Raw genomic sequence first — 12801 nt, 5'->3', positions numbered from 1 at the left:
GAATAACAGCGCGATTAAAACACCTAGTCCATTTTAACGGTACACTCATCTAAACAGTATATTGGTTCACTCTTCAAGATATCCAGCTTGAAAAGTAGTTAGGCAAATTTCAGATGGATGGCAAATGGGACAAAAATATCTTTCTAGAGATGCATTTCTATATAGTGTGATCCTAGCTCTGACCTACTGCATAGAGAGCAGAACTGCATTTGTAGACAACTGCATTAGCTCAGAGACAGTGATTTGAAAAGTTTACTATAAACTCTTTTGATGAAAAGCCAAGTATTGGTTTTTATGTTGGATGTATTGGGGACTTAAGGAGCAATATTCCCCACAATGCACTGAGCCCTCAGATTTGGAACCCAGGCTCTGAAGGATAAGGGGAGGAAAGTAGCTGATCATTGACTAGTAATAGGTAGCAGTTGAGGAGGACCAGGGAGGGGGCAATAAGCTATGAGAGAATCTCATCGTCCCTGAAGATCAGAGAGATACAGTGGGAGGCTAAGGTAGACACAAATGCTAGCTTGATGGCCAGGTGAGATTGGCACAAGTAAGTGCCTGTATCCGCTGCTATGATTGTGCATCCGGAAGCTTTTCAAAGCTAAATGTGGCCCAAATGTTATGGCTACTTACTAAATTGCACCAATATTTTTGCTGTCTCCCAGTGCATTGTTCGACTTGTCCCACGCTATTTACTGTAACCTTTAGGCTTGTAACAGCTAATGGCTCCTTTTCAAGTGCTCTGCAGTAGACTGAGCCCGTAACAGTTTAAGCTATTAATTTTATTTACTCTTTACATTTTTATAAAATATAGCACTAATAAACATGTTAAAGGTTGGCGTATTTCTATGATGAAAAGCCTAATCCTTTCTCAGATAGTTTTATGTTAAAAATAGCTGCTTGAAAGTAAAAGTAATCATTTCCTGTCAGCTTTTTAAGTGAATGAGGTTATTTTATATGGCCCCTTTCTTCTCTTCAGCATTGTTCTAGTATGATCAAAATGCATTTAGAAACAGGATATTTATTCTGAAAAGGAGCCTTTGTTATTTTAAGCTCTTGAAATGTAGAATGTGTCAAGAAAAATTTTAAAACAACCTAAAAGTTGGGGTGGGGGGAGGTTAGAGAGAAGTCAAAGGACAGATCGTGTGCTAGCTGTTTTGCACACTAGGAATTTCTCATTCTTATTGTGTTTTAGGGGAAATGTTCAACCAAAGGAATAAGTACATACTTCTCAAGTACTACATATAGTTCTTCTGTGATATCTGATGTAGATCCCTGGACTTCCTGTCTAACAGCAACTTGTATTGGAGTCAGTGATTGTTAGAACCATTATCGAGATTCATCTTGGAGAGTTTTTCTGCAGCATCATTGTTGCCATTGATCCTGTAACTCAAGTTTTCTTTGTTTTCTTAGATATAAAATAACTTTAATGTGGGGAGTAGGAAGCAGGGAAAAACTAAAGAAAGGAGTCTCTCCTCCGTGTGCTTCTTTCTTCAGAATAGATATCATTTCCCCACAGAATACAAGCAATTAAAAAAAAAAATGTACTTCTGTAGGACCTTCCCTTTAAAGAGAGATGTGAATGATTAGTTAAGGGCATCACTGGCAAAATTATAGACCTGATCCAAATCTCTTTCTCCTATACATTTTAAAGAATCAATGACTTTTTGGAAGAAATCTCCGTTCATATCAACTCAGACATGTCCTGAAATGTATGTTAGATCACAAGCTTTGGCTCTTTCACAATAGGATGACGTAAACTGAGACGAAGAGAAATGATTCATAGATGCTAGGGTCAGAAGGGAACTCAGTAGGTCATCGAGTCTGACCCCCTGTCCTGGGCAGGAAAGAGCGCTGGGGTCAGACGACCCTAGGTAGGTGCTTGTCTGGTCTCCTCTTGAAGACCCCCGAGGTAGGAGAGAGCACCACTTCCTTTGGAAGCTCATTACAGATTCTGGCAACCCTTACTGTGAAGTTTTTTCTAACGTCCAACCTAAATCTGCTGTCTGTCAATTTGTGGCCATTGTTCCTAGTTACTCCAGAGGGTGTCCTAGTAAATAGAGCATCTCTATTCTCTGCTGCCTTCCCCTGAGGAATTTATAGGCAGCCACAAGATCACCTCTCAGCCTTCCCTTGCGAACACTAAAGAGATCTAGGTCTCTCAGTCTCTCCTTGTAGGGTCTCTGACCATATGAGTGGCCTCCTCTGGACCCACTCAAGATTCTCTGCATCCCCCTTGAAGTGCAACGCCCAAAACTGGATGCAGTACTCCAACTGCAGCCTAATCAGTACTGCATAGTGGGGAAGCATCACCTTCCTGGACCTAGTTGCCATGTATCTGCTAATGCATGATAAAGTGCGGTTACCCTTGTTGATCGCTTGGGCACATTGACAACTCATGTTCATCTTGGAGTCACCTTGGACTCCAAGATCCCTTTCTACTGCTGTGCTGCTGAGAAGGTCATTCCCCAGCCCGTACATGTATTAGTGCTTCTTTTTGCCCAGGTCTAGCACTTTGCACTTGTCATTGTTGAACTGCATCCTATTTTGTTCTGCCCATTTTTCCAATCTGTTCAGATCCGCCTGGATCTGTTTCCTACCCTCTGATGTGTTAACTTTGCCCCATAATTTGGTATAGTCTGTGAACTTGTACAGGGTGCTCTCCACGCCTGCATACAAGTCACTGATAAAGACATTGAATAGCACCAGTCCAAGGACTGAGTCTTGCAGGCCTTCACTGCCCACATCCTTTCAGGTCGACATCGACCCATCCACCACCACTGTCTGGGTGCAAACCCTAAACCAGTTTGCCACCCACCACCTAACCGTGTAATTATCTACATCAGAGCCTGTCAGTTTATTTACAAGAACAGAATGAGATACCATATCGAAAGCCTTCTTAAAGTCTAGGTAGATGACATCTACTTCGACTCCTGCATCTATGCATTTTGTGATCTGGTCATAAAAAGAAACAAGGTTAGTCAGGCAGGATCTACCGGCAGTGAATCTGTACTGATTTCCTTTCAGCATTATTTCTCCTGCTGGGCTCCCACAAATGTGATCCTTAATGATTTTTTCCACAGTTTTCCCAAGGAGAGAGGTGAGCCTAACTGGCCTATAGTTTCCTGGCTTCTCCCTCCTCCCCTTATTGAAAATAAGGACCACATTGGCCTTTTTCCAGTCCTTTGGGACCTGACTGGAGCACCACGAGTGCTGAAACAACCAAGCCAGTGGTTCTGCTACGACACCAGCCAATTCCTTCAGCACCCTTGGATGAAGATCATCTGGGCCTGCTGATTTGAACACATCCAGCCCCTCCAAGTGCCCCTTCATTAAGTCTGCACTAGCAGTTGGTGGGCTGGTGTCCCTCCTGTGTCTATCTGTGATCCAATTGAGAGACTTGTCTTGGTCTGTGTCTAGGAATACAGATGCAAAGAACTCACTGAAGTGCTCGGCTTTGTGATTCCTTTTTAATTACGCTTGAAACAAATGTTTCCCTTCAGCGTTTGCAACACAGACATGTCAACATAATGTTTTAAAACAGTTATTGAACTAGAAACGGTCTATAAACAGATGTAAGATTTACTGTTGTGTTTGCATTGTCTGATTTGAGAGAAATGCAGAAAAATATACTGTAAATATTTTATTGTTCTATTTTAAACAGTCATCATAGAGAAAGTTACTGGAGCTAAAAGCTGGATCTTATAAGACATATAAGACACTAGAAGCATATGTGATGGCAAAGAACATATACTTCAGATGTAATTATTATTAGATACCACCACTCCACACATTAGGTAGACTTGACTGTTAGTGTTGGCACCTGCACTATGCAGACTTTCCAGTGTTTCCTATATTGAAATCCAGTCAAATATTGTTGACTTCTTATACCTGCAAATTGGAGGTCTTCTACCCAATATGGGGGGGGGGGAGGGTTCTGAGAAATACCAAATTAATTTTGTTCTAATCAGTGATCCATGAGGGAGGGACATTCCAGATCTTAAAGTGCTCAAAGGGGCACTTGTTTCAAATTGTAGCTTGAAAGGAGCACTCAAATGGCCGAAATCTGATAAGGAGCTCTAATGGCCTTTTAGTGACCGGTGACGGAAAGGTCAAAGTTCAGATTTGTGGTTTTGAAGTATTCAGCATCACATAATGAACTGTTGTAACAAATCTCAATTCTTGGCATGGTAGCACCACTGAGATGAATTGTATCACTCAGTAAGAGCCCAGTCCTTTAAGGTACTGAGTGTAATTCCTGTCTATTGTAGTGAGATATTAGGGTGTCCAGCACCTGAGTGTTATAGATTTCATAGACATTTGGGCTGGAAGGGACCTCAGAAGATCATCGAGTCCAGCCCCCCGCCCAAAGGGCAGGAAGTCAGCTGGGGTCATAGGATCCCAGCAAGATAAGCATCTAATTTGCTCTTGATACCCTAAAAATGTCAGTGTTATTACTGTTGTTGCCTCATGTTTGTGCATGGTGCTTTACAGCCAAAACATTGTCCCACAATGTTTTTTAAAAAAATGAAATTTGCACCTATGCAATGTTAGAAAGGGATTAACATTATGTATAAAGATATGGTGCTGCTATTGCTATTTTATTAATTGTGGGTATTGTTATTGTCCCAATGACATCCTGGTCTGTGATTGGAGCTGGACGTTATACAGAAATAATGCACCGTATTACTTTCTTCAACAGTTGCAAAAATGAACATTATAAGTTAGTTGTCTATTTTAAATAATGTAATGTTCAGCACTTAGTGGATGCATATTTCTGGCTATATAACATGCCATCTGTCACGGGCCTGCAAGTTATTTGGTTGTTCAAAATTTCCCATTTATACCATATTTTCTCACATATAACCTGCACCTTTTTCCCCAAGCCAGCTGCAGAAAATTGGGGTGTGCATAATATGGAAGGAAGGGTCCCCAGGATCTGGACATTTGGCAACAGGGGGGCAGACTGATGGCAGCATTAATTGCCATGGCTCCCCTGCCACCAAATGTCTGGACCCAGGGGAGCTCCCTCTTGTATCAAATGCCAAATCAGGTTGGGGCGGGAGCTGGGAGGGCTGCACACTGGTTCTGGAGCCGTGTGCTGGGTTGGAACTGGCACACCGGTCTGGGAAGGGTCTGGGTTGGGCCCAGCATGTGGCTCTGGAGCCAGTGAGCAGGGTTGGCTAGGAAGGGGCTGGCTGCAGCAGCTCTGGAGACAGTATGGAGGGTTGGATCCTGCCTGGCCAACGCTACACACTGGCCCTGAAGCCAGGCTCTGCCCTAGCTCCAGTTCCATTGCACTGCCTTACCACCTTCACAGTCAGATTGGGCCCGGCACCATCATGCAGCCCCAGCTCTAGCCCCACCATGCGGCCCCTGGTTCCCAAGTCCTCATATCCAGCACATCACTTCCAAGCCCCCAGCCCTGGCGTGCAGCCCCGAGCCTCCAAGCCCTCAGCCATAATGTACAGCTCCCAGGCTCCAGCCCGCAATACCAGAGCACCGGTACTTACTTACCCATACCTGGACTTCATGGTAAGATTTTTTTTTTTTTTTTTTAAATCATGGGGCCTTGAACAAATAGGGTTCATATTATGCTCAAGGCATGGTATATGTAAAAATATGGTATTATCCTGATACTGAATGAATATAGGTATTTACAAGAGACCACTTGAAGATAGGAGGAAGGAGAATGAGAGAAAGACATGCTAGAAAACCAAGGAGCTGAGGAGAATTTGCTGATGTCAGAAAAACTCTTTTTCTTTATTGAAAGCAGAACATGACATTCGTTTCTGTTTCAAGTACTTCTTTTTTTGGTCTTAAAAGCTTTCTTAAAATGGGATCTAATATAAAAGCAGGAGTAGATGCCTTTTGCCACTGAGGTGCTAAGTGAAAAGACTGGAGATTTGAAGAGGGATTTGAAAGAGGAGATTGCAGTTGACTGGCTCACACAGTATAGGGAAGTTGTGTAGGAGCAGCATAAAAAGGCATGGGATTAAATGTGGATGGACAAGATAAGGGAAAGAACAAGGCATAAAAGGGTGAGTAGGGAGAAATAAGAGCTAAAATATGAGAGGCAAGCTGTTGTGGAGCCTTGAGCAAGAAGGTGAGGAGCCTTGAGAGGGATTCTGCAGAGACACAATAAAATCTTAATTGGAGTTGCAGCATTTTAGTTGAGATGGATGAGAAGGAGAAAGGCTGAAAGAGAAGGACTTAAGAGGTTGTGCAGGAAATAGAATCTAAGCACGAATCTGGGCTTTTACAATGAAGACAGACAGGGAAGGTAAGCAAAATGATTGGAAGAGAGTTTGGGATGCTGATCCCTGCTGATTATTTTGCCTTCAGCCTTGCCTGCTCCATAGCCAAGTTAAACGCTAAGTCTGAGAGGTGCTTAGTATTCAGGTGCTCTGCTCCCTGGGAGTGCATTAACCACTATGTTACTGGGCAACAGTTGGATACTAGTGGCATTAGCGCCCCGCTTCTGAAGGAAATGCTGCTGTCAGAAGCAGTGGTTCAGGTGGACCTCTCTCCTCTGAGGGATTAGACCCAACAGGATGCCTACCATCTTAGCTGGCAGGATCCGGCTGGATCCTGGCATGATGGGGTGCACTAGGCAGCACATTGGCATAGTGCACCAGTGCTTACACAGGTAGAGTAAGATTGTACCTTGAGCTAGAAGTGTATTGTTGGGACAAGTGGAGCCAAAAGCCTTTGATGTTTAAAAGGTAGAATAAGATCTAGGCCTAAGTGCCTTTTGAATCAAGTAAGGTGGAAAATGTGATAACTGGGGCTTAGATTATTTACATTTTGCATTTAGCTGGGGAGACCCAGTTTAGTCTGATTCAGCTGTAAAATAATGTTATGAGATTGATGATTAAAGAAATCAAGAACAGAACGTACATCACATGCAACTACAGGGACTAAGGGCCTTGTTGCACCATACGCTGAGACCCACAAATGCTGATTGGTGTTAGTGCTAGCTCGAGTTTGGTACGGTGACATTTCGGGCCAGCAGGGGCTTGGAGGACTGAAAAGTAAGAACTGCCCCCCCACCCCACCCCACCCCCACCCCCATACGCACCCGGGGCTCCCCTCCTGGCCCTCAGATTTCCATCCTGCCCCCTGCTGTGCCCCCACCTACTTTTGGCTGCCTGGCTATCTGTCCCAGGGAGCAGGCAGGGAAGGGTTAATGCTACCTGCCCAGCTGCTGATGTTCTTCTGGGGCTGAGAGTAGCAAGGGCTGTGGCTGAGCAGGCAGGTTAATCCTGGGCAGCCACAAGTAAGCAGAGGGGACGGGGGCAGTGGGAGGGGATCTGGGCTGCTGTGAGCAAGCAGGGTGCACTGGGCCTGATCTAGGCCATCAAGGCAGGAGGGACAGGTGAGGAGTTTACACTGAGGTATAGCATAGAGTTGGCTACACCTTAGTGTTACAGAAGCTGGGTAGCATGAATCAGAGATAAGCCTGCTCTGGAGTGGTGTAACTTTAAGTTGCACAGAATCATAGAAAATTAGAGTTGGAATGGACCCCAGGAGATCATCTATTCTAGTCCAACCCCGTGCTCAAAGCAGGACCATCCCCAGCTAGATCATCCCAGCCAAGGATTTGTCTAGCTGGGTCTTAAAATCCTCCAAGGACGGAGATTCCACCTCCTCTCTGGGCAGCCTCCTCCAGTGCTTTACTACCTTCCCTGTGAGAGTCTTTCCTAATGTCTAACCTAAACTTCCCTTGCTGCAACTTGAAACCATTGCTCCTTGTTCTGCCATCTTCGCCACTGAGAACAGTCCATCTTTTCTAAGCACCCTTTATGTAGTTGAAGGCTGTTATTAAATCCCCCCTTCTCCAGACTAAGCCCAGTTCCCTCAGACTCTACAAAGTCATGCACCCTAGCCCCTAACCATTTTCATTGCCCTCTCCAATTTGTCCACATATTTCTATGGGGGAGGGGGGGGTGCAAAACTGGACACAGTACTGAAGATGTGGCCTCATCAGTGCTAATTAGAGGGAAATAAATCACTTCCCTCAATCTGCTGGCAATGCAGCCCAGAATGCTGTTAGCCTTCACAACAAAGGCACCCTATTGGCTCATCTTCATTTTCATCTTATTGTGTACCGCAAGGATTTTCAACCTTTTTTGAGCAGTTTACCCCTGGTGGCCTGTCGAGGAGGAAGGTTGGTGGGTTAGGTAGTAGCGGCTGGTTGTGGAGCTGGGGGGCATTGCAGCAGCTGCACAAGGAGCAGTGGTGCAGGGTGATGGATGGCAATGGTGGCAGTGGCTGCATGCAAGCTTCTCGCCCTGCAGTTGGCTGGCACCTGTTCAGCCTGCAGCGGGGCGCCACTGCCCTTGTCCCACCTCGGCCCTGCTCCTATGAGGTGGAGGCGCTCCATCCCCACCCACCTGTGTGTACCCCCTGAGATCTTTCAAAGCACCCCCGGGGGTACACATATCCACTGATCTACTGTAATTCCCAGGTCCTTTTTTTGCAGAGCTGCTGCTTAGCCAGCTGGTCACAAGCCTGTACCTCTGCAAGGGATTGTTCCATCCTAAGTGCAGGACTTTGTATTTGTCCTTATTGAACCTCATGAGATTTCTTTTGGTCCAGTTATCCAATTTTCAGGGTCTCTCTGAATCCTAACCCTTCCCTCCGGTGTATTTAAATTTCTTTTACCTATGCATTGTCATGTGTTTTACTACCAAATGAGTTGGCTACTGAATTTTGCAGTGCTTCAGTCACTGGAATACCATGCTAAGAGTCAAATAACTTATCTTTGATTTACCTTCCAACACCTATGCTCACAGAAAAGAAATTACTAGGATTTGGATGCTCAGTTGAAAAAGCGACTACATAATATCCCATGACATATATTCCAAACATCAAAATGGATTAAATGGATTCCACTGGAAAGCATCTGCTAAATCTCACTGTCCCTGTCAAAAGAACAAAACAAAATCAGTTTTACAGGGATGTTTTATTTCCATATTTTTGCTTTAAGTTAAAAGTTCAAGAAGCTTAAAAGCTTATTTTTTAGTTTGAATTCCATGTTATAAGACTCCAGCATTCTTAATGAGTATTTTTCTGTGTAGAACTTTTTTAAAATGATATTTTCTAATCATTATGAGTCAAACTAAAATTACCTTAGAGGAAAATTTTCATAACAGAACAAAACCAAAATTAAGAAATAAACAAAGAACTAGTGGTTTCTACTTTTGTTCTCTAATGTCTTTGATATCCTCTTTATATCTCTCATTTGTGTTTTGAATAAAAGACCTGCGCTCCAGCTTCAGCATCTTCTCTCTGCTTGCTCAGTGAAGCTATAATACTACACTTGTAACATCCACTATTGTGTACCTTAATGTAATAGATGCAGCATTATAAATGTACTTCAGAATCAAAATCTTGGAGTGTGGGGTTTGAGAAGTAATCCTTCCTCCTCCCTCTCATAAATTCATAATCCCCAGAGAATTTTTACCTAGGAACTCATCCAAAACCTGCTGAACTTAAAGGGAACCTATGAATTGACTTCAGTGGGCTTTGTGTCTGGTTCTTCATGACAGTTTTTAAATAATAAAAAGCTGTCAGTAAATCTAATAAGATTATAAAAAAATTAACCAGGAGGTACCCGATTATTTAATACAATGGCTAATACAGCCCAGTAGTCGGTGAGCCCTGTGCCAGCCATGTCGGACTTGCATGTCTAGCGTACCATTACGCATCAGAGCAGGCTGCCAGAATTTATACACTATAGAAAGCAAAATCTCTTCAGGTGCTGCTATGCCCCCAAAGCAGCCTATCAGTCTTAGAGACAGTTCAGAGTATATAATGTAGCTGGTTATCAGTGTGCATCTCACTGCGTCTTTCAGTTCCAGACCTCATGAAGAATCACTAGTGCTCAAAAAATGCGGGTGATTATTAACAGTTTCTCTCTCCTGCATCCCCCTATTTCTTATTTTTTTTAAGTTGGTGCTCAGCGTGTTGTTACATTATTGTCATTGACGTTCATGGTATTATATATCTGCCAGTGAGAACGGTTTCAATCCATCTTACATTTCTAATAGATGGAATTTAAATGTTAAATAATTCTGGATGTATTAATAGAAAACACAAGTGAATCTATGCATAGAAACTGTGAAGCTTGAAAACAGCTGAGTACACTTTTTATTTTAAACCCTTTAGTAGGAAGCACTGTAGTAAGAGACTGTGACCTAAGATGGACTGTTGTAATAAAGCTGTTGCATGTAATTGTCAATTAGTGCTGGGATTGAAAAAGTGCCTTAGTTATAGGCTAGGTTTTCTTCTAAAAAAAAAAAAAAAGAGAGAAGCTGCCACATTGATTTTAGAAATGCAGAGAAAGTCTAAATCTTTATTGTGCTGTAAACACAAGAGCCTGAAGAAGATACCTTTATTTCAGTGTTTTATGTAACAGCATATGTAATGTTTATGTATGTCCATATAGTCCAAATGTAATGTAACAGTATTTAGCTCTGATTTAGTGCCACTGGAGTCGATAAAAATCACCAGGCATTGGGTTGGGCTCTTACTGCATAAAGTTGAATCACTGGGCAAGTGCATTATTGGCAGTGAAACTCACTGCAGAGACCTTATACAGAAACTGGAGCCATAAAAGGACAGCTCAGACTAACAGGTTTTTAGTGACCTATCAGGTGCAGCCTGAGTGAGCAGTATTTCCTTTTTAGTTTGTGCAGCGTTGGTTTTATTTAGAGCCATTGCACCACTCTGTGGGACATTACAGTTGCTTTATGCATCAGCAAAGAATCATTTGCAGGCATGTCATACATTACAAATTGTAGCTTGGAAATTTTGAGTTAATTGAAGCTTACAAAAAACAAATGCACAAGTCATATACAAAGTCAAATAGCTTTAGTATAAATATACTGAATGCCTCAAATAACAAGGGCAGGGGCTGGGAAATGTGGTATTTCTAATGTCTCCCTTATTTTCTTTGCAAAATCCCTGACGTCCACTGATAAACCTTTAGCATATTGTCTATTAACAATACCGCATCAGCCTAGTGGGCCAAGAAAGCTTCTGGAGCATAATTACAGTCTATAGGGCCAAGTGACGCACATGACTCTTCAGTATTGCTTTTACAGTATTTTTTTTAAACGCTGCTGGTCTCTCTCCCAAAGAATATCGAATAGTCTCGAGCTGTTTTAAAATCATGTATCATCCTTTTGTTTTCTTTTTTAGAGGAACTTCTCTTATTCCTGCAACATGGCTCCAATGAAGTTCTTAATTGCTTGACAGAGCCCAGCAGACTGTTTTCTGCATCTGCATTTTGGCTCTGATCCAGAACCCATTGGAGAGCAATCTTCTCGCTGACTTGAGTAAGCTTTGAACCAGGCCCTCTTAGCAGAAACCCAATGGGGTATAATTTAAGAAGACCAGAAAAGAAAAACAAGGCTGTGGTTTCCATGATGTCCTGAATGCTGCTCCCAGCCAGACTGTTTGGGGCTTTGGACACATTGTTAAGGCTGTTTGATTTTTTTAAATTTATTTATTTATTGGGCGGGGCGGGGAGCAGAGGATAAATTGGAAGCTTTAAATTATATCGTCCACCCCCCAAAATTTAGAATATGCAGCTATTAGGGTGGTGGTCAGCCACTGTTATCTAGAAAGCCTGGGATAGTCCCAGACAAAGTACAGTTAGGACAAAGTGACACGCTACAGTTAGTCCATACTAAAAGCACTTATTACATGAGCATCTGCACGTTAAAGCTCTTTAATTCAAGCTAAGAGCCCTGTGAGTGTCTCGATTATACCACTTCAGGCAAGGGTTAACTCCGGGATATGATACCTAGCTTATGTTAGGGCAACTTCGGTCTGCTTCATGGAGATGAAATGAGCAATTTGCAGCTCTCTGGCATCCCAGTACACACCGTTCCCATCCAGAGCCGGCATAGAGCCCAGATATCCTGGTTCCTAGCCACACCACTACTCGCCAGCACTGTAGTGGCAAGTCAGAGGTATGCAGACAAGAAGTGGTATTAACCTTTAACTTGTGTCTGGTCTCAGCGCATTCTAATTTTAACCCCACTTCACATTCCACACATTAACATGGTCCAAGTGTGATGTGTAATTTCACCCTAATGAGAAGAACTGGGAGAACTGAAAAGAAAGGCAGATAACATTTGGTGAGGTCTTTAAAACCAGGTAATTTTTGGTCTGGTCTCCTATTTTTGTGGTATAGGTTCCCTTAACACCCAGGGGACTTAGAATATTTTGAAAGTTGTGCAGTCTTATGAGGAGGGGGAGTGGGAAGACTGCACAGTTCTGCAAACCCTGTCAGCCAGTCCATGGAGGAATGACTTTGAAGGAGGCAGTTTGCTGCAGCTTCTTAAAGGGTCCAAATTGGGTATGGCAACTGCCAAAAATGAGAGGAACGTTGGCCCCATGTTGGAGGGTAAGCAACAAGAGAAAGAAGCCTACCAAGGGCCTATAGCTGCTCATTTACAAACCCTGTTCATCTGAAAAGCACAGGAGCAGTGCAAAATGTTTGACAAAAGCAAGAAAGACTGTGTAAGTGAATGGGACCATTTGTGCCAATTTCATTTGGGTCATTTTTTATATCCATTTTCTTTGAATATAAAAAACAAAAATATTTCTACCAAGTTTGGGTTTATGAAGTAAATGAGCCCATTATTAGAGTGCAAAAAAAAATTTCTCAGTCATATTTTCGAGCTAACCTGAGATTCCAGTTTGTATTTTATTTTTATATATATATATATCTTGTACAGCTTGTGCAAATTGACACTAGCTGATATTTTTGGCATAAAATTACAT

At 42.8% G+C, this 12801-nt stretch overlaps 1 protein-coding gene across 15 annotated transcripts in view; it reads left to right on the top strand.

Moving 5' to 3' along the window:
• The window catches only part of CTBP1 (C-terminal binding protein 1), a 434814-nt gene that overhangs the window by 384585 nt on the left and 37428 nt on the right, over positions 1 to 12801 (top strand). The window lies entirely within an intron of this gene.

The sequence above is a fragment of the Crocodylus siamensis genome, chromosome 2 (assembly GCF_052110815.1).
Source record: "Crocodylus siamensis isolate JL-2025a chromosome 2, ASM5211081v1, whole genome shotgun sequence".
Lineage (NCBI taxonomy): Eukaryota > Metazoa > Chordata > Crocodylia > Crocodylidae > Crocodylus > Crocodylus siamensis.
The sequence above is the reverse complement of the archived record's forward strand: the minus strand, read 5'-3'. Positions and strand labels throughout refer to the sequence as shown.